Source organism: Myotis davidii, unplaced genomic scaffold (genome assembly GCF_000327345.1).
Source record: "Myotis davidii unplaced genomic scaffold, ASM32734v1 scaffold18, whole genome shotgun sequence".
In the NCBI taxonomy this organism is placed as follows: domain Eukaryota; kingdom Metazoa; phylum Chordata; class Mammalia; order Chiroptera; family Vespertilionidae; genus Myotis; species Myotis davidii.
This window is the reverse complement of record NW_006292696.1, coordinates 3199301-3222567: the sequence shown is the minus strand read 5'-3', so window position 1 is coordinate 3222567 and position 23267 is coordinate 3199301. Positions and strand designations below refer to the sequence as shown.

The window sequence follows — 23267 nt, the reverse complement described above, 5'->3', positions numbered from 1 at the left end:
AGTCCATCAGTGGGGGATTTTTTAAATAATCTGTGACACACTTGCTCTTTGTAGTTTGGTAAGAAGGGATGAGCCATAACTCTGTAAACTACTATACTGTGATCTCCAGGATATATTAGGTGTAAAAAGAAAGAAAAATATGTTACCACTTATCCAAGAGAAAGGGGAAATATAAATATAATTGCATATATGCTGATATTTATAAAAATGGAAAATTTATAAATAAATAGAAATAATTAACCATAGGGGAAGAGAGGTAATGGGGCAGTGGTGTTTGTAAATTTGACTTTGGTTACACATAATCATATAATAAATCAAAGCAAGTCAGAAGCAATGCTGAAAATCTAAGGCAAGATGAAACAAGTGAACCTGTGTATCATATCAGAGGCCTAACTAATGGAGTGTGTCTAGAGTTTGGTCAAGGAGACAATCTCTGTCATTCTATAAATATTTGCTGAGTGTTTTACTATCCTGTGCGGAAAATGTTCAGAAAATAAGAAGGAAGAAATGTTCACATTGGCGATAAAAAAAAAAAAGCTCAAGTTTCAATAAACATACAAGAGAAAAACGCTTATTCTGCCTTGAAAAAGGTGGAGTTTCTTTGATTTTACCCTTTATGAGATAAAAATGAAAAATAATAAGCTTCCTAATGTTATTATAGAGTCTCTTTCTAGTCCTAAGAGATAGATCTGATTCTAAGTAGAGAAGAGAAAGTGAGATGTAATTCTGTGTGTCACTCTCTGCTTCAGGCTGTAAAATAAAGAGAACATTATTTATTTATTGCACTATGACTATGAACTTCTACAAAGTTACCAATAACTGAATCCAGAGATGGCTATAATTCTCTGTAAGGTGAGGTGACATCTAAATAGAAGTGTTTTATGATTCTGGCAGGTATGAGAAACCCGTAGATCCACAATCACTGAATTGGGGACCCCAGTGGCTATTTTTGTCTCTTTTTCTAGAAGGCTCTGCAATGTGCCTTTATTAATAAGAGCCTAAGGACTGTGGCCTTCTCAAAAATTCAGAATTCTCAGCACAGAACATTGCTAATTACAGAAATAACAAATACATGCAGCTTCCTATCTTCTTAATTATTTTATGTTTTCTTCTTTTGCAAAACACAAGCCAGTTACCTGCTGAGATGCAATTCCTCATTCACAGTGGAAACCAAATAGTCAGCTATAGCTAGTTGGGATCAGAAAATCTTTCATTTTGATAGTTAGAAAGAAAACATGTCATAAAAATTAAGGCTGATGAGTTTGAATGGGGGAAGCAGACTTTTTAAAAATCCTCACCCAAGGATATGTTCACTGATTTGAGAGAGAGAGGAAAGGGCGGGGGGGTGGGGGGGAGAGAGAAAGAAAGAGTAAAAACACTTAGTTGCCTCCTGTATGTGCCCTGACTGGGGATCAAACCTACAAACTTTTGGTGGAGGGGATGATGCTCCAATCAACTAAGCCACCCAGCCAGGGTGGGAGGAGGACTTTTTATTAAGTAAGGGAATGTGGACCCCAAAGATCAACTCTGCTGTCCAATGGTGGTGTAGGGCAAGCTGAAAAATTTGGGAATCTGTAAAGACACATATAAAAATTTCTCATTTCTTTCTAAAATGGGTCACTCACAGAGGAGTTCTACCAGAAGCAAGATACATTATCATTAGGTAAGTTTTCTTTTCAAGTGAATGCATCCACTTGAAAAGAAAACTTACCTAATGATAATGTGCAAGAAAACCTAATAGTTTAGAAAATGTCCTGAGGAGCATCTGATGGATGAAAAAACTAAGACTTTATGCTAGACTTCCAGACCATTTCTACACCCCACCCCTCCTTTTTAAAAACAACTCAAAAGTTTCCCCAAAAGCTTATCATGTGTGTATAGTTTATTACAGTGCTTCTCAAACTTTTGTGTAGGCAAAGCTTATCCCTAGGAACTTCTTAAACATGCAGATTCTCTTTGCTAGTGAATCTGATTTAGGAGGTCCAGATTGAATTCCAGATACCATACATTTTGTTTTTGTTTGTTCAGTTTTGTTTTTCTTTTATTTTTCTATTATAGTTGAAATACAATATTTTATTGTAGGTTTAAGCATAATGATTAGACATTTTTGTAACTTACAAAATGGTCACCGCTACTAGTCTAGGAGCCATCTGACACCACGCATAGTACATAGTTATTACAATACTAGTGGCCCAGGGCACAAATTCATGCACGTTGAAAGGAAATTAATTAGAAGAAATATTTTAATATTGCTATTCGCCCTTTCTCTATAATAGAAGTGTCAGAGATGAAAGAAAATTAGTAAAATGTACATGAAAATAACATATATCAATTGATTAATTAAAAACAATAACATATAACCGAATATTTTCCATGAAATTTTTACTGTCAGAATCTTCATTTATCATTAATTTTTTAAAAATATGCCGGGTTTCTGGAAAATTTATATCATTTGGACAAAGTTTGCCTTTGCTATATCATCAAGTAAATTTTCCATCAGATGGTTTTTCATTGGAGAAATTTAGAGATAGGCAAAATTGACATGTAACAGTTATTCCACCACAGTTGTGTTCGATAGTTGCATCCTCATTTACCTCATTTTCTCTATGAAAGCAGCTCCTACCAGTATTGGTAGTACTTGCCGATGACTGTTCTTCAGACATATTCTGTCAATGATATTGCTTTCTTTCAGCCTCAGAGGTACATTGTGGCATATGTTGGTCTTCAGACATATTCTGTAGACAATTTCAGCTTCAGAATGTCAATAAAAACATCACATCATTATCTGGCACCAAATGTGCCATGGTAGCATAGACTGCAATTTGGTGGGCTGTCACCCTGGGGTGGTGGCGGGGCCTGTGTCCCACTTGGGGGAAGCCAAGTGTTGCTTTGTTAGTGCCAGATCCATGATGTTGTTTCTCTGTGTGCATCACAGCAGCTCCTGTGTTGAGCGTCTGCCCCCTGGTGCTCAGTGCACATCATAGTGACCGGTCAGACAGTGGGAAGGATACTTAGCATATTAGCCTTTTATATATGTAGATTACTGACTACATTTCCTATGCTGTATGTTATATCCCATCTCCATGACTATTTTTATAACTGGCTTTATACTTCTTAATCCCCTCCCCTTTTTTGCCTATTCCCCCCACCCTTTCCCCTTTGGCAACCATCAGTGTTTCTATATTTATGAGTTTGTTTTTGTTTCAGTTATTTGTTCTTTGGATTCCACATATAAATGAAGCTATATGGTATTTGTCATTCTCTGTCTTATTTCACTTAGTTTAACACACTCTAGGTCCATCCATGTTATCAAAAATGGCAAGATTTCCTTCTTTTTATGGCTAATATTCCAATATATCTACACACACCATCTCTTCATTATTCATCTATTGATGGACACTTAGATTGCTTCCATCGCTTAGCTATTGTAACTATTGCTACAGTGAACATGGGGGTGCATATATATTTTCATATTAGTGTTTTGGATTTCTTTGGGTAAATAACCAGAAGTAGAATTGCTGAGTCATAGGAATTTCTATTTTTAATTTTTTGAGGAACTTTCATACTGTTTTCTATAGCAGGTATACTATATCCCATCAACATTACACAAGGTTACCCTTTCTCCACATCCTCTCTAACATTTGTCTGTTGATTTATTGATAAGAGCCATTCTGACAGGTGTGAGGTGATATCTCATTGTAGTTTTAATTTGCATTTCCCTGGTGAATAGTGATCTTGAACATCTTCATATGTCTATTGCTCATCTGTGTGCCCTCTTTGGAGAAGTGTCTATTCAGGCGCCCTTAACATCTTTTATATGATTATTTGTGTTTTTTGTGGTTGAGTTGTATTGGTTTCTTATATATTTTGGATATTAACCCTTTGTCAGATGTATCCTTGATGAATATCTTCTTCCATTCAGTAGGTTGTCCTTTCGTTTTGTTTAAAAAGTTTTGCACAGCAAAGGAAACTATAGTTTGATATGGTCCCATCTGTTTACTTTTCTTTTATTTTCCTTGCCTGAGGAGACATATCCAAATAGAAACATTGCTAAGAGTGATTTCAGAGTTCACTACCTGTGCTTCTTCTAGGAGTTTTATGATTTCAGCTTACATTTAAGTCTTTAATCCATTCTGAGTTTTATCATTTTGCCTGTATCTGTCCAGTTTTCCCAACACTATTTATTGAAAAGACTGTCTTTACCTCATTGCATGTTTTTGTCTCCTTTATCATAGATTAATTAATCATATACATGTCGGTTTATTTCTGGGCCCTTTATTCATTCCCATTGATCTATGTGTCTGTTTTATGCCAGTATAATTCTGTTCTGATTACTATAACTTTGTGATCCCAGAATCCATATTCTTAATTAAGCACTCAGGAAGTTAGGACACACACCTTCCATGGGCAGCAATTTGAAAAACTGATGAGATAAAACCTGCCAAGGTATATGTCTAGAAACTCTTGAACCTCATCTTAATATAATTACTGTGACAATAAAACTAAATGTCAGGCACAAAGTTGATAATCAATATGGACTTATTGGTGATTAATAGCTGTCAAAGTGAGTAGTAATGCAAGTATAAGTTTGTGTTGTTGTCACTAGATGAGCACCATCAGACTCATTGTGGCCCACTCTTCCAAGAAAACAGCGTTGGTACTGGTGTCCTGTACTCTGCTATAGGGTTCGATATTGGGCACCTGGGTGTGAGGTAGGATGATGCGATGCTGCACATAAGAGCATGGGCTTCAGACTGAGGCTTTCACAATGCCAGGCCTATGGACTATCTGTGTACCTGCTTCCTTGAAATCAGACTATTCGATGTGTAGATGAGAAAATGTTTATAAAGTGGCTAGGGCAGTTCCTGAAATACTGTAGGCATTTGAATAAAGACTAAAAAAGAGGACTTAGTTTTTTTTAGTCTTCATAGTAGGTTGATTTTATTGTCAAGAAGAAAGCAATGACACCTTGGGGAATAGAATTCTTATATGTAAGCCCAGAAAAGCTGAGGGTTGCGGATTTCAAATTTGGGTCTTTGTGCACTCAGAAATATTGTCTTGAATAATGTGAGAAATAGTGACTGCCTCTCCCAGTGGCTCTGGCTATCCACTCATAAAGAGATTTGAAAACATGTTGTTAAATAATCTGGGTAGCATTAGGGAGTGACAAAGGCCGCAAGAAATGGGAGAAGTCAGACAAATTACTGGGGCCCATCTGTGTTGCCTATCACTACAAACTCTCCACGGCTGGGAGCGAAGCAGGTTATTTTTTCCCCCAGGGCCACACCTGCTCTCAAGTTCCTGGCGAGAGCCCCAAACAAAAGCCAGATCCTATGCTCGTGATCTCCATGGAGCTTTCCTGAATTCTGTCTTTACCAGAGAACTACTCCTCTAAATTCTAAAATCTTATAATCAGTAATACTTGATTATATGAGACAAAACACGTGAAAGCATTATCCTAGTGCCTAGTACATAATAACTGCTCAGAAATACTGGAAATTATTACTACTTTGCTATTTTGCTTTCTAGATATTAAACATGTTTTCTTCAGTACACTGAAAATTCCTCTAATAATGCTGTCACTGACAAATATCAGTCTACCATTCATTGCTGAACGGTTATTGTCAGTCTAAATGGTACTCCATTTCACTTTACCTTATATGGGCACTTTAAAGATATCACTCCCTTGTCTTTTGCCTTATGCTTAGTTTCTTATGAGAAGTATGTCCTAATTCTTATTTTTTCCTTTTGAATAGAATTTCTTCTTATCCACTTGTGTGGTGGCTCTGTATTCTGTGCTTTGCCCCAAAAATGCCCCAGGAGCGCCCACATCTCTTTGGAGGTGCCTGTTTTTTTCTTAGATTTCAGATTAGTCAGTTGTCCTGCAACCTCAGTTTTCTCATAGGTTCATGAGGGGTATGCTTTCATAAATCATTCGACTTTTTCTTATTGTCAAGTTGAGAGCAACACTTTCTAGCTTTTGGCATCTTTAGTGGAAGTCAGAAATCCACTTTAAACTCTTAAACATATGCTTAGAGTTTTTCTCAATAACATAATCTTAATCTGAAACAGCATCTATCCATTAATTACAGCTAATTATATCTGATTGAAGTTTCTCTGTAGCATTAGGGTCCCATCTTCTCAGACATATTTTGCCTAGCTGATTACTGAGGCCTCCAAAAATGATTGATCTTATTTTAATCTTCACTGAACCTTGTATTTAAAAACGGGCTAAAATGCGATCTGTTGCTTATCTAATATTCAGGACTTTGACAGATAACAGTGTTCTCAGTCTCCTGCAGAAATTGTGTCTACGGCTACTATTTTCATCTCTTCTGATCATAATGTCCCTCCAAAATTTTGCCATTTAAAATTTCTCATGCATCTTTAATTTCTTCAAGACCAAAGCTGTTTCATGTAAACTAGAAATTCACAGGGGTTAATTAAAAGGATCAGGCCTCTCACACAATGAACGTGGACATCTATGTCAAGAAATTACCAATTGTAAAAGATGTTTTCTGCTTGTTACACTTGAGGAGATGCTGGGAAGGGAAGTTTTTAGAGATGTGAATCATTCACTGTGTATATCCTTGGCATTTTATAGTAGCACCCACTGGCCACATCAAACAAGATGTAGACCCAGGAAAAAAATTTAAAATCACTTTGACCAAAATCTTCATCTAAGATCTGAATCCACATGTATTGTAGTAAATAATTACCACAGTTTTTGTCATTTAATTCTAAGTAGTAGATTTTTAAGAGTTAGCATGTATTGACTCATTACTGAGCACTGGGCAGTCTGCTAAGAATATTATAGGTATAATTCTATATTATTTTCATAATATCATAGTGAGATAGATATTTATTCCCATTTCAGTGAAGAACCAATTGAGGCTTAGAGAAAAAAACATTCCCAGGTTCTCAAAGCTAGTGAGTGGAATAGCCACGTCTACGTGTTGCCACAAGCTATATTTAACTATACATTATGCCATGCCTGTAACACGATTTCTGTATTTTAACACCGGAGCACCATGGTATTGAAGGAAAGAGCACTGTACTGAGATTCCTCCTACTTGAATCCAAAGCTACCTTTAAAACTAGTTATGGACTCCTGATCAAACCATTCCCTTCTTTTAGCCTTAGTGACAGATCTGTTGAGAGTCACTTGCATTTGCATTTTCAAAGAGGAAATATCCAAAGAACCAAACTGCCAAGTACTCACTGACCTAGGCAATTAAAGACTTCAGGCAAGTAGGAACGAGGACATCATTTATTTTAATGTAATGCCTGTCCTGCCTTTCTTGCTCTCTAGCAGCTTTTCTTTTTTTATGTGTTTCTTGTTTATTGTGCAACTAAAGATCCTACCAACCATATGCTAAAATCCAGGAGATAATTAAGATCATTTTAAAATGTAAGAACCTAAAATGCCAATATTAAAAATGCACCTAATAAAGGAATGGGGGTGAAGACTTTGCTGTGAGTCCATATCTATCTATGTATCTATCTATCTATCTATCTATGCCTAAGCTATCGAACAACCAAACACTGGTCACTATGACTCGCACTGACCACCAGGGGGCAGATGCTCAATGCAGGAGTTGCCCCCTGGTGGTCAGTGCACTCCCATAGCCAACCTCCCGCGGCCCCTCCCCACCACCGGCCAACCTTCCAAGGCCCCTCTCCCCAGCCAGCCAACCTCCCACTGCTCTGATCAGCCCTGATCGCCAGCCAGGCTGAGGGACCCCACCCATGCATGAATTTGTGCACCAAGCCTCTAGTGAAGAGATATATTTGAGTAAATTTATCACCAGCAATCACAGTATTTACATCACAATGTCCAGATGTCACTGGAAATGTTAGTCTGTACTTTGCCCTAGTCAAGATAGTAGAACCTAGTGTAGTATTTTTCAGCATCATCATGAGCAGACTGGACAACTTGGATGGAGCAGTTGAGAAGTTGTGAATAACCCTGTTCTCTCTAAGACAAAGAAAAGGTGCTTTCATTGTGGTGCACACCTAATTCACAAACAGCTATCTAAGGTAAATTTACCTGTTCCAGTTGTCTCTTGATGATTAAATTCCAATTTTAGCACAATAATTTCTACAGTAAGTCAAAGAGTAATAATATATAGTATTTAACAGCTTAAGCTTTGGCATACAACAAACCTTGATTTGAAACTGGACTGTCCTTTACTAGTTGTATGCCCTTGAGATGTTTAATTTACTTTTCAATCTCCTGCTCTATAAAACAAGGGAGGCAGGATGGTGTTTTAAAACACACACACAATTCAACTAAGTAAACTTCAAAGATCTCACTGACTTTATTCAACAATTCATGAGTCAGGCAGCATCCAATTTAGCAGATAGAAAAAAGCTTTGAGGAGCTGTACAAATGGAAGACTTTTATAGACAGAAGGGAGAGGGAGCAAGAAGTTATACAAGGTAAAAAAGCAAATTGTTTACTGCAAGGTCACTGTCCTTCAGGGGATGATAGGGGTTGTTTATTGGGCAGATTACCTAACTAATGGTGATCAACTAATTCCTGTTTCACTGATTTAAGGTTCCATTTCAGATATAGCTGAAACCGTAAATTGAGTCTCGATTTGGTGGTGTGGGGTTTAGCATATTTTGTCTTGTAACCAATGGACAATAAATGACAGTGCCACTTGATAGACTGGTCATGAGGGTCAAGTAGGACGTTGCATTTAAAGCAGTCACTGATTAACAAATGATAATAATTTGGTATTTTAAAGTTGGTTGTCATGCTTTCTAAAGAATTTCAACTTCTTTTGCTCCCTTTATAATAGTTTATTTAACAACTAGAAGCCCGGTGCACGAAATTCGTGCATGGGTAGGGTCCCTAGGCCTGGCCAGCAATCAGGGCCAATTGGGGCCTTCCGACTGTCGGCCAGGGCCTTCCTTCATTCTGAGCTGCCTCCTGGTGGTCAGCACATGTAATAGCTAGTGATCGAACTCCTGGTTGAACTCCCAAGGGGACACTTTGCATATTGGCCTTTATATAGATAGATTATAAGTCCTAGAGCTTGATCAGCTAACTAATCTAAATGCTTCTACATAAAGATGAAAAGGGTCCAGTGACATTTCTTTGACATCACAAATTTAATGACAATTCCTAGACCAGGTTTTACTTTACCTGCTTTCCAGATCAATGCTCAGCCTTCTTTGTCCACCTCTAATAATAAAAGAGCTGTATTCAGAAATACAGTTTTGTAAGATTATGTAGCATTTAAATGTATTAATCCTAGAAATAGATAGAGCTAAGTTTAAATTCTGGTCCTCCCACACCCTGACCATGTAATCATATGGACGTTATTTTACTAATCTGGGCCTCAGTTTACTCATCTGAAAAATAATAAGAGACCAATTGGCCAAGATATTCACAAGCTCTGAAGTGAGACAGAGTGTGAACAGTTATTACACAACTGGATGCTATTAGAGCAAATGTGTGACAGGTATAAGAACAGCATTTTGAGAGCAAATGCAGTAGATCTGACTGTTGGGGTTGGAAGGTTGTCTCCAGCACTTATGGCCTGTGTAACCTTGGACAACATACTCAAACTTTCTATCCCTCAGTGACCTCTCTGAAATGGGGATTATAAGAGTATCTACCTCATAAAGTTGGTATGACGATTAAATAAGTTAAAGCGTTTAGAACTGAGGCTGCCCCTTAGTTATAAATACCAAGGATCATCAGTTGGATTTTATTAAATCATATGACATCTAATTGATTTAAAGAAAAAAAAGAATTTATGCTACTTTTCCAAAGTAAATGGAAAACCTCTGACTTGGACCTCTTACCAGAGCCTCAAAATTCTATAGTCTACTTCCTGACAGACATTTCTATTCCCATTACAGTTGAGGTGCTCCAGCTTGTCTTACATTTAAGATCTGTATTTCTCCTAGAGATTTCTCTACCTCCCATAATGGTAATGCCATCTACCCAGGTACCCAAGCTAAAACTCAGAGTTGGAGATAACAATGAAAACCTACTGGCTCCTAGTCATCAGAACTTACAGTTTAATGGATGAGATAGATATTTAACAAATAATCAAGGGAATTTCTCACTTAATTGTAAGTTGTTATAAGTGCTATGGAGGGAAAGCACAGAATGCAAAGAGAATATATAAAAATGGCAAAACATTTAGAAAGTTGAGGGCCTAACTGGGCCAAAGGGATTTATTGAGTGGCAGAGTCTGGAATAAAACAAAAGTCTTCCTGAGCTCTTGAATTGGAGAGCTTTACCCCAGTCAGCCTTTTCTTACCCAAACCAAAGCATGTCCTTGCCAACAGAAGAGACTAGTGGCATGCAGTCTCCTGAAAGAACATGTTCTCATATTTGCAGTAGCAGCTCAACTCAATTGCTATCCTCAGAACTAAAGGGTGAGTTAACATGGGTCTGTTGGCATTTTGATAGGAGGTCAACAGGATTTAGTGATTCTAAGTATCTCTTGAATCCATTTATCTCCAGTCTCATTGCCAAGGTAGCATTATTTCTTATCTCATTATTGCTACAGATTCCTCAATATTGCATATTTAAAATACTGTTAAACAAGTCCTTTATCAAAATGCTTCAATGGCTTAAGATCAAATCTAAAAATCTTAACCAACTGACATGCCCCTGCATCTGAAGTCCTGGCTTTATATCTACCTTTCTCCATCTCTCTTCTTCTCCAGTCCACAGAGTACTGTGTGCCTTCTTCCTCTCACGTTGGACCTTTATATACGAGATTGCTTCTCCCTGGGAAACTCTTGCCCATCCCCCCTTACTTTGAACCTTGTCTTGCACATAGTATTTCTTCACAAAGACCTTTCTTCACAGCCTCTCCTCAAATCGCATCACACCCCCTCCGCACCCAAAGGTTCTCAATTTCAGTGTGTAAAGAACAACCCCCAGTTGTTGTCAAAAATGTAGCTTTGCCAGGCCCATCCCCAGAGTAGATGTGGGGTGATCTAGGCATTTTGCATTTTTTACTAACAAATATCCCCAAATGTTACTGACCAGGTCACGCTCAAACCACACTTTGGGAAGCTCTGAGTGATGGTAGATTCCCTTGCTATGTGACATACCTTTCTTCTCTGTGGAACCCTTATTATATGTTGTTGTTGTTTTTAATTAACTTCTTTTAAGTCTGTAGTCCCTGCTAATCGGTGTGCTATCCTGCTAGGGTAGGGTCCTTGTCTGTGTATTTATAGCAGAGTGAATGCTCTATACAAACTTGTTGATGATAAGGCCTTTTGTAGAACACAATAATTGACAAAGAGCAATATGTGTAAATCAGGAAAACAGGGGCCTTGAGAATAAACACTGTATCCCACCGCACGTAGGCACCACGCTTGAAATCCTGGGAGGGCCCTGACTTCTGAAGGATGGCTAATCTTCTTGTTAAAGCTCATTTATTTCGGCTGCCTCCACACAGGTCTCTTCTTTCTCCTCCTCCACATGCTCTGGTGACACGTAAACCTTAATTGAACAGTGAGGTTCCTGCCACCTTCCAGTAGCTCTGCTGATGAGCTGTCAAAACAGAAAACATCAGGGACAAAGTGCTGCCACCAGTTAAGAGACAAAGAGGCCCTTGGTGATCCAAGCACTTCAGTGCAGCTCTGGGCTCTGAGGGGTCAGCCTCTGAGGGTGGAGGGGAGTGATGAGGACATTGAATCGGCGTGCTGAAGGCCTCCTTTCCATTTTCACAGAAGCGTTTACCTAGGAAAGGACTGAGAAAGATGCCGGCAGTCTCAAACCTGTCTCAGGTTAGCAAGAGGAAGCAATTCTTCCAGACCACACTCCGGTCAGCATGATATGGTAGAAAGTGTAAAAAGCTCAGAAGGCATGAGTTAAAATCCTGGGTGAGCCAAGGTATGTGGCAGTGGGTTAGTGGAGAGTTAGAACTATCGAAAATGAAAGTCCCTGAGCCCACCCCTACTGACTGGTCCAGTAGCTCTTGGTTTGACCCCCAAATTCCATTTTTCAACAGGCATCTCTCCTAGTAATTTTAATGTAAATGAACCTCAGACCACACTTGAAATACTGTTTTCACTTGGACAAGTGAGGTGTTCTCTGAGCCTCAGTTTCCTCAACTGCAAAATTGATCTAAAAACATTGACCACATGGTTGTCGGGAGATGGTGAATTTTGTGAATGGTATAGAGTACTATAAATATGAAGAGATTATGTTGATATGAATGTTAATAATTATTCCCAGGAAATACGTGAATTGTAATAGATGCTTTCTAAGTAAAATAATGTATCAAAGGAATAGCTTAGCAAATTGGAATTTAAAGATCTACTTGATTTTTGATGAACAGGACATATCTGTCTTGATTTATATTCAATCCCAAGTGCCTGATAGCAAGTAGATGCTAAAAAATACTGTTAAACTGGAAAAGGAAATGCTAGCCCTTGGCTAACTAGTCCATGACTTACTAATCCTCAACTGCCACCTGAGGTGTGCTCACTTTCACTCCCACCAGCAGAACCAGTCCTGAATGCGCAAAGCATCGGGGACCTCCAGGAACTCTGACTTTACTGACACAGTTCTCTCTTTACTGAGCAGCAACCTCCCCCTCAGCACTGTCCTGGGCCTGTGGCCTCACCTGTGTTCTGCATGTGTCTTCTGGAAACACTCACATGATAGAGCCACACTTTGAATAGTGTCTCCTTGCACATGTCTTGCTTCTTCAAAGACAGACACAGTGAGATCCCTAGCTGTGTGGCAGAGATAATCAGAGATAATCCCCTGAGGTTATCAGTATCCCTGCCCCCAGGCCACCCTTCTATACTTACCCGTATTCTGGCACTTGATTACTCCACAGCATAGACAGAAGTTCACAACCCTGCTTTGTGTTCAATAAAAGGCAGCCTGCCAGGTGGAAAATGCAGAGAAAGGACAGGTGAGCAGTTTCACTCCTCAGGGGCAGAGCAGGGAGACCTGACTCCAGCAAGGGTGGCTAATCACCAAGGCAACGAGGAAGCTGAACACTTGAGCACCATCACCCACTCCATAGCCACAGCCTTCATGAGACAAAGGGCACACATGTCCCTCTTGAGGACATTGATATCAATGCCAGGACTGCCTTCTCCACAGATTGCCTCAATTTGGAGTCTATCCTAGAGTTTTGTTATTCTTTCAGGTTTCTTTAAAATTACAAGGAATCAATTAAGCTATAGGTAATTCTTTTGTAAGAAAGAGTAATCTTTTCCTTTTTCAACTCTATAGAACTACTGTTTGTATTTATTATTTGATAAATATTTCATGAATATAAAATGAATAAGAAACATTTTATCCTCAAGAGCTAATAGTCTAGAAGGAAAATAGGACAGGAGCAGAAATTATAATTCAAAAAAAAGAGTGTGCCCTGAAAATGGTTCTGTAGACACTCCTCATGCATAGATTTAATATTCATTATTTCAGCCATTCAGAAGTTATTGCAATGGCCCAGGGCATGATAGACTCCAAGGTGATTGACTTCCCTGTGGGTAAGGTTGGTATGTGGGAACGAATCACATCACTGGTAAATGAACCAAACAGACTTCTCTCCACCTCAACATGTCTTTGTTGTTTTCAATTCACTGGCATATATGTAGCAACTATCAATAAGCACCTAAAGTGTTGAAAAGTATTTAATTTTAAAAATTTGACTGAGGAAAGTGATATAATGACATTCTTGAAGATCTTATGGACTCTTTAAACGTTAAGGATTAAGGGCATCAGAATTTTAAGAAAGATACCTTCTTTGGTAAAGAAGATATATGTTTTGAGAGGTGCTTTGTGGAGTAAATGGCATTGAAATTGGCTTGGAAGGGTTTGGACATATGACATAGTAAAGGGAAGAGTTGCCCTATTGTGAGGAAAGGCATTAAATATAAGAAGATTGATACTTATCTTTCTCTGACTGGCTTATTTTTCTTGGCATAATGCTCTCCAGGTCAATCCATGCTGTTGCAAATGGTAAAAGTTCTTTCTTTTTTATAGCAGTGTAAATGTACCATAGGTTTTTAATCCATTCATTTGTTGATGGTCACTTAGGCTGTTTCCAAATCTTAGCATCACATGATCTCACTCATTTGTTGAATATCATGAACAACATAAACTAATGAACAAAATAGATCCAGAGACAGAGAATCATGGAACAGACTATCAACCCTCAGAGGGAAGGCAGGAGCGGGCAGGATAAGAAATCAACCAAAGAACTTGTGTGCATATAAGCATAATCAATAGACACAGACAGTGGGGGAGAGGGGTGTGAGGGCCTGGCTGGGGGCAGGCTGGCAGAGGACAATGGGGGGAAAAGAGGACATATGTAATACTTTCAACAATAAAGAATTTAAAGACTCCAAGGTGATTGACTTCCCTGTGGGTAAGTCAATCATGCATATATGAAGATTGAGTCAACAATGACATACCACTGCACATCTATTTAAAAGGCTAAAAAATTTTAAATGGTAATACGAAATGCTGACAAGGATGTGGAACCATAGGAACTCTCATTCATTGCTGGTGGGAATGCAAATGATAGGGCCACTGGGACAGTTTTTCATTTTCTTGTACAGCTCAAGTCAAAATTCCAGGTACTAGATGTTAAAAGAAGCTTTATTCAAAGTCACCAATATGAAAGCAACCAAGATGTCCTTTAATAGGTGAATGGGTAAATAAACTGTGGCACATTCATACAATGAAATATTATTTAACAATAAAAAGAGATGAGCTATTAAGCCACAAAAAGATAATGAGAAATCTTAAGCGCATAATGTTGAGTACAATAAGCCATATGAAAAGGCTGTATACTGTATTATTCAAATGATATAATATTCTGAAAAAGATAAAACTATAGAGACAGTGAAAGGGAACAGTGGAATAGGTGAAACACAGGAGATATTTTAAGGCAATGTAAATATTCTGTATGGAACTGTAATTATAGAAACATGATATTCATTTGTCAAAACCCAAAAAAATTTAAAACATAAAAGAGCGAACATAATCTGTGTAGATATTTTTAAAAATTGTTTAGGAGGCTGAGTGATTCCAGGAAGGAATGAAAACTTTGACAAGAGAATCTAACTGTATCATAGATGTATAAAACCACCTCACCAAAGAGGGTGTGCAAAAAGGTACTGGCCTACGAAACTTAAAAATTAGTAGGGTCTGCCAGTCTAAAGACAAAAGGAGCCATCATAATGACTATCCTCTAATTGATAGAGTTGTTTCTCACAGGTCAGTAAGTTAACAATTCTGATATTGTTATACATGTAAACTGAAACCGAATAATTAAATAAATGGATGGTGGATGGTGGGCATCCAGGTTTTTCCTTGTAGGAGTAGGAGTTTATAGATAAGCAAGGGAAGAAGTGAGAAAGACCCATGTGGTGATGGATTAGAGTTGAAGACATCAGTCTGAACTTATAAATATTTGTTAATATTGATACATATGGGTATATGTAGAAATATTTGTAAATCTATGTACACTAATCACAATTTAGTAAATATATACAGATTTCCTTGCTCTATCACCTGAGAGGAAAGAACAGTTTCTTGAGGAGAAAAAAAGGGGAGGAGGAGAAGGTGGAGGTTGGCTTGAAGAACAGTGAGGATAGCAGATGTAGGCATTTCCAAGCCTTATTCTTCCCTTGAAGCCAACCTCTGCACTCCGAGCCCAGCTCAGCCAGAAGTGACTCTCTGCATGTTCCTTCAAACTGTGCCTACAGGAAGTGGGTGCCATCTCTAAGGCTAAGTGGAAGCAGCATGGAAAAACCTTGTTTGCATAGTGTCAGCAGATACAATGCCCAGCACTTAGGGGTTCCCAATTGCTGAAAAATGCAGCTGAGAAAACGCATGATCCGTTTCCTGTAAGTGTGATTCGTGAGGGTTATTTGGGGCAATCAACAAGTTATTCTGCAAGACTTGTTCTCAGGCACAACTCCAATTTTGTTTAATGAGAGTTTTACTGAAGGCCCTTAGAACATGATCTTTTATTATGTAGATAATCAGCAGAACCTGCTCATCCCTTAATGCGAGCAACTGAGATGGAGGGCTGTAACAGCTGAGATAAAATCATAGCTTTACTATGAAGCCCATTAGCTGGGTAGAAACTGCATCCTGAGGTCATAAGTAGTTATTAGCTAGTTAATGACAACTGCAGTCTAATCATTACATTTACATCTGATGAATAGGGATGAGGCCTTCTTTGCCTTTTCAGCACTCAAACTATGTACTACACTGTTTTAATACCCTGGGTGGTACAATTTGCAAAATTGAAAAGACCCATCATTCCCCATACCTCGAAGAAACATAGTAAATAAAAATAAATGAAAAAATTAGGCGGGTTTTCTCAGACTATTCAGCCTTACATTAATATCTGTCATCTGTGTATTCCTAAAGTGCTTCAATCTCATTGGAGATGGGATTGAAACTAGAACCAATGTGCTAGATATGCAATCATGTGACCCTGAGTGAGTCATTTAGCATTTCCAAGATTCAGTGTCCTCACCTGTTACATGAGATTGCCCAGCTCTTTCTTACAGATCTTCCATGCTATGGCACCAAGACTGTATATTCTGAATGACAATAACAAATTAACACTTAGCCTTGGTATGTTCTCTCTTGGGCTACTTTTTAAAACAAATATTTCCTGCATTAACCTATTTTCCTAAATAGTCCCTGAAATTGAGAAATGTAAAATACTTGTTAAATTCAGCAATAACCCTTTTTCTCCCATTGTAGACACAAATTAATCCACAATATAGTTGTTGGTGGATTAAACCCCAAAGATATGTATTTTGAGCCTGTTTTCCAGTTTGTTTAACTAAGGGCTTCTGCTTTAATTGGAGCTATTTGGACTAGGACATAATATTTGCTCGGGCAGGCTTCCTGATCAGTATAGAAAACAAAATGTGATCCACAAATATTGAAAGGTACGCGTGTTCAGAAGTCTTAGGTTTAGAAAGAAATTAGGTCTGAAAACATTAGCATCAGGAATGGAAAGTTAAGCATTGTAGTAATAGTGAACTTGCAAATTCTGAGAAAGCCCATGTGTGAGTTAAGCTAATTTCCCTGAGGTTCAGGAAGGTTTTGTTGTACAGGTAAAGAGAGCTAAGCATCAGAGTGTAAGACTGCTTGTTAGCTTGGAGACAGGCAAACTTAGACACACAGCAAGCTCTCTGAGCTCCTCTGACCTGTCAGTATCCATCTCCCAGGGCGGGTGCCTGTGAGGATAATGCAGGAAAAGCATCGTGCAGAGCCCCTGGCACGTAGTACTTCACCAAGTACTAGCTGCTGCGTGAGCGACGGTGGTGGGTGTCAGCATTGTGCAGAAAAATGCCAACACCACCAGGTTTGGGATCATAAAATCCCTGCTGCGAGTCTTGTCAATTAATGCATGGAATGGGATTAGCGACTACGTTTGTGAACACATTTTTTTAACTGAAAAAATGGATTTCAGGAGCATATTCATTTTTGTGGTACTTCATTGGTCAGTCTAGAACCTGAAATGAATAAGAATGAGTGTGCTTTGTAAATTGTAAAGCACTCTGAAATTGTTCTTGCTTTGTCCTCAAGCATGCACCCAGGGCCTTGGCTTCTCTGTGAGCGGTTCCTACGCCCCCTTCGTGGAAGGCTGCCACTGCCCAGGGCCCCCAGAGCTTCACCTAAAATGACTGATTAAAAGTGGCCAGTGATATGCTTGGTGAACCACATGCAGTATTGTATTTGGAAGGCATAGAAATCTAATCATATTTTCTGACTCGTGAGACTGAACAGCACCAAATACGATTTTTCTGAGCATCTCTCTGGAGCGGCTGATGGGCCAGTGTTGAGATGGTGTCAGCCTGGTGGCAAGAGCCGGTGGGGGTGGTCAGGTGGAGCAGAGGAGAGAGCAGTCGATGGGAAACCCAGGAGCCGTGGTTCATGGTGGCCAGCTGACTGCCTTTACAGCTTCCTGGGCTGTGTGATGGTCACCTCTGAAAAGGGACTCTTTCTGGAGGAATGGTCAGCAGCTGGCCGTGCTAGTGAGACAGAATGGTATTTAAATCCTTTTATGCAGTAAGGATGCGGGAGATAAAATGTAATATACATTTCAGAGGGTAATCTAATTCATTTCAAAACCAGTGCCTCTTGCCACCTTAGTAAATGGAGAGCCCATTATCTGCTCCAAGGGGAAGGAAGGGGGTCGGCAGATGTAAATTGCTTTGTCAGGTGTGCGATTTGCAGGATCTGCTGCTACAGAGTGATAGCAGCTTTCTTTCCATATTAGTTTATGTGTGGAAATAAACTTCCGAAGCTTGGCCTGAACCCCATGGGTACTTTCAAATCAGTGGCAGCTACCCAACTTAAATTTATATCATAAGAAAGAGTACCTTCCTAAGCTCAATGCCTTTTGTTTCTAAACTTTCCATTTTTTTAAGAATAGGAGTTGCCTTCAAAGGCGGTTGTGTATTGTGGGTTGGAATAATGAGATAGCTCATTGTACAACCAACCCACTTACAAGAGCGAACGTGCCATTCTGAGTTTTGGTACATTCCTTTTTATTCAGTCATGTCACAGAGAGGCCACAAGTTCTGCTGAGGTATTCAGGAGCCACTGTAAAGCAGGAAGAGAAGAAAGAGAAAGGTCACATAGGATGGGCAGCCTCTCGCTCCAACCAGACACAGCCCCCACTGTAATCATAGCAGCTCAACTTTTGTTGTTCACTGTAGTGTGGCTCCTCACAAGGTGTGTTTTGTTGTTGTTGTTATTAACCCCTTCCCCAACAATTTTTTTGTTAAAAACGTTTCTTTTTCAGACTAATTTTTTTATTTTGGTCAGTATTTTTATTTTGGTCTATATAGTATTTTTGATGCTGGTTATGAAAACAGTTTGTAACTCGTCTTCCTATAAACCATATTTTTTTACCATATTTTCTTAGTATACTCGTTGACGACTGAAAAAGAACATTTTGTGAAAACGAGTATACACGTTTCTGCCGGGGAAGGGGTTAAAAGAGGATTCTACTCAAGAAACTTGGATGAAGAAAAAATAATTAAATTTATTGGGATGACATTGGTTAATAAATTCATATAGGTTTCAAGTGTGCAGTTCATCTATATATAACAATGTGTATTTACCACCCAAAGTAATTTCAAACTTATTGAAATATGTTTTGTAGCCTAACATAAGGTCAGTTCTAGAGAATGTTCCAGGTGTATTTGAGAGGAATAGACCTATTCTAACCATTGTTGGATGGAATGTTCTATAAATATCTTTTATGTCTAGTTTTTTGTTCAAATTTTCTATTTCCTTATTGATCTTGTTTTATCTATTACTTAAATTGGGATATTAAAGTCTACAACTATTATTGTTGAATTTTATAGCCTTCCCTGTATATTTTTGATAATTTTTTTATATCATTATAAAATACTAGAGGTTCGGTGCATGAAATTCGTGCATGGGTAGGGTCCCTAGGCCTAGCTGGCGATCAGGGCTAATCTGTGGGGCAACCAGCAGGGTGATCAGGGGGCACCCAGCCTGTGGGCTGGGGGCAGCTCCTGCATTGAGCATCAGCACCCTGATAGTCAGTGTGCATCATAGAGACTGGTCGTTCTGCCATTTGGTCTATTTGCATATTAGGCTTTTATTATATAGGATTGTTCTTTATCTCTAGTAACAGTTTTTGTCTTAAAGTCTATTTTGCCTGATATTAGTATAGTCACCCCAGCTCTCTTTTAGTCACTGTTTGCATACTGTTTCTTTTCACATCCTTTTACTTTTGGCCTATATGGGTGATGATATAAAGTATGTATCAGATAGACAACATTCAGTTGAATTAAGGTTCCTTTCAAACCATTTTGCTAATATCTGCCTCTTGAGAAATTGAGAAATTCAAATTTAATGGGATTATAGATAAGGTAGAATTTACATATGCCATTTTCCTATATAATATTTATAGGTATCATGTCTTTTATGTGTCCTTCCTCCTCCATTACTGCCTTTCTAGTGTTAAATAGATATTTCTAATGTATATCTTCATCCCCTTATAATTTTTTTTTACCATGTTTTTTAGTTATTTTCTTAGTGGCTGCCTTAGGGGTTATAATTTTCATGTCAATTTAAAATAGTTTACATTAATCAAATTTTATTTCAATACTATACAAAAATTTTGCTCCTAAATATCTTCACCATGTTCTTTGTGCTGCTATTGTCATACAAAGTAGTTCTGTACAGAACTACACATTATGCATTCATGTTGATGGGTATATAATTATTGCTTTATGCAGTTTTCTTTTCAATCAGATAAGAGGAAAAAAAGAGCTACAAACAAATAGATAAATTATCAAGGGGGGGGTATACATATATATGTAGTTACCTTACCAGTATTTTTATTTATGTGGATTAGAGTTACTTTCTAGAGTGCCTTCATTTCAGCCTAAAAGATCTATGTAGTCTTTCTTGCAGGATAGGTGAAGTAAGTGATGAATTCTGTCAGTTTTTGTTCATCTGAAATGTCTACAGTTCTTATTCTTGGAGGATGGTTTCTCTGGGTATGGAATTCGTGTCTTCTTAGCACTTTGAAGCTGTCATCCCACTGCCTTCTCCACAGTTTCTAGTGACAAATCAGCTGTAATTGTTATTGAAGATCCTTTGTAAATGATCAGTTTCTTCTCTTTTGCTGCTTTTAAGAATCTCTCTTTCTTAGATGTTTGACACTTCAGTTATTGTGTCTGAGCTTATATCTCTGAGTTTATCCTTCTAAGAGTTTATTGAACTTCTTAGCTATATTTTTTTGCAGCATTTCTTCAACTATATCCAATGTCTTGGCTTCCTCAAGGACAGTCTTTGTTGAATACTTTATCTTCAACATAATATACAGGCTATAGTTTTTTGTGTCTCTGTTTGTCTCATGTTTTGTTTTGTCTTTCCTTTCAAGTTGGACATTTAAAATAAATGTGGAAACTCTGGAAATCAGATTCTCTCCCTGCCCAGAGTTTGTTGTTTACTTTTTTAGTAACTTTTCTGAATTGATTCTTTGTTGTGTGGGCACTGCAGCCTCCGCTCACTTTGATTAAATGCTTGGATAGAGATTTCCTTAAGTTCTTGGACCCGATGAGTCTCCCAGCTGTTCCTGAGGAGCTCTGTGTACATGTTGGGGCACACCTTTCATGCTCTTCCAGGCAGGTAACAACCCTCACTTAGCCTCCTGCTTCTGCTACAGGGCCTTCCCAGGAGTTTCTTGAGTGTTTACATAGCCCTGCACATGCGCACAGCTTTCTGGGTTCTGCGGAATACATCAGCATTTTGCAAAGCCCCCTTTGGACTTATTCCCTAGATTTCCTTTTAATTAAGCTTTTTGGTTAGCCTATTATTTGCCCCAACTGTTATCTACTGCCTCAAATACTTGCGCTTCATTTCTATCAAATAAAGATCGCTTTGTTAGTGGGGTCTCTCAGGAAATCACCAAACAGGTCAAACAATGATAAATTCTCTATTAAGGGGGTTTTGAAAAAGCTCCAATCTCATCCTTTTCCCTCCAGCGGCTATCAGTTTTTACCATGATTGCAGGCTGTGGGTTTGAAGGCTGCTGTGGTGCAAATAGGGCAAGGGAAAATGCCATAATGCTCACTCTTCTTACCTACATTCAGCTGTTGTTTTAAAATAAACATTCCTATTGTTTCAATGCTACTTAACTTTTTCAGAACTCTGGAAATGAGATTCTGACCAATTTGCTACTTCTATAGCGGAGGAGATCTTCTGACATCTTTCCTCTGCTATTTTTGCTGCTGTCCTTTGTCTTTCACTTCCCATGTACTTCTTCTCTGGCACCGGTGAAGTTAGGTGCTCACAATGATAATGCAAAATGGACTCTCCTTTACTAAGAGCAGGGACTGTAGGTCACTGTGGGATCCACAGGATGACAAAGTCAGATACAAAATGCAATGAGCCAGCCAAGTCTGTCCTCTGAGGAGCTGGGTGGTGTTCTAGTGTGTCTGAAGCAGGCCTCCGGGGATTTGGGTTCTGCAGCCTGTTAGGAGGGCCTCGGGTTCAGGCCAAGATCAGCCACTATTTGTGCTCGGCTTGGGACCTCCTGGTAGGAGCTACATAGTAATCTGTGGTGGTTTGCTGCTTGAAGATGTTTGGGAGAGGCTGTGTTATGGACCATGCCGAGCTGCCACTAGTGCCAGGCTTGGGACCCCTTGGTGGGCACTATGATATGAGCTGAGTTCAGCCACCACTTGTGCTGCTGGACTCATGGCTGCTTACTTGAAGCTGGGTTCCAAGCCAACACTGGCTACAGCTATGCCAGGCCTAGGGGCTACCTGCTGGAGTGACAATACAAGTTGAGACTGCTCAAGGCAGGCTTGGGACTGCTGAGCCAGAGGAACAGGGCATGCTGAAGCCAGCCCCTTCTTGTTTGGGGTTTGTGGACCTTTGAAAGTCTGCCACATGAGCTGCGGGGGTGCTTGCAAAGAAAAGCCACTTGAAGAGGTTCAGTCAGGCACCAGAGTTGGGTGGAGAGAATGGTGTGACCCAGGTTACTGAATAGCTCAGATTGGATGCCAGCTGAGCGGGAGGAGCGTATAACAAAGGAGCAATGGTGCCTGCCAGCATTTCCATCCCAGGAGAGGGCTACCCCTGCAGTCCTCATCCTGGAGCCAAAGGGGCTGAGTTTTTATACAAGTGATTCTGTGCACAGGCCCCTAAAGAGGAATACATGGGACCCCTGAAGCCTTCATCTCCTTGGCTGCCATCCCCTCTTGTTTTCACAGCCAGGTGGTATGTGGAAACCTTTCCCCAGGACTGGTGCCCTTGCCTAAGGAATCCGGTGTGGGGACCTCTGCTGCCAAGATACCCCTCTGATTCTTAATTGCCACAACATTCTTAATGTTGATGTGTTTGTGGGAGGTGGTGATCACAATGATTACTCACTCCGCCATCTTGAACAGAAGTCCACATTTCTTGAAGACGTTGAAGGAGTCTGTGGGAGAAGCCCAAAGGGCTCAGTTAGATGGTGGCAGGAGCTGAGGTAACCAGAGTCACATGGGCATTAGGGTCTGGAGGAAAATGGGTTCCCGATGACTCCTGGGAGAATAGAATATGCCAGGAGCCGGTCCATCCTTGCTGTTTCAAGGGACCTGGCATATATTGCATACTGTTCTTAATATGTTTGCTCACCTTCTTGGCACTATGTGTTTTAACCAAGGTCACCTCTCCGAGAAAGGTTGTTTCCCCAGGTAGGGATTTTCCCCTGAAGTTAGGGAGGGAATAAAACCTCTTAACTAAGTGC

General features: G+C 39.3%; 1 long non-coding RNA gene across 1 annotated transcript in view; it reads right to left on the bottom strand.

The window, feature by feature from the left end:
* Window positions 1-18513: 18513 nt before the first annotated feature.
* LOC107183492 overlaps window positions 18514-23267 on the bottom strand; it is a 40489-nt gene continuing 35735 nt past the window's right edge. Inside the window, exons 2-3 of the long non-coding RNA XR_001514286.1 lie at window positions 22910-22958; window positions 18514-18589 (exon numbers count right to left, since the gene is read on the bottom strand). This is a non-coding gene — a long non-coding RNA (uncharacterized LOC107183492). The remainder of the gene's footprint in view (window positions 18590-22909; window positions 22959-23267) is intronic.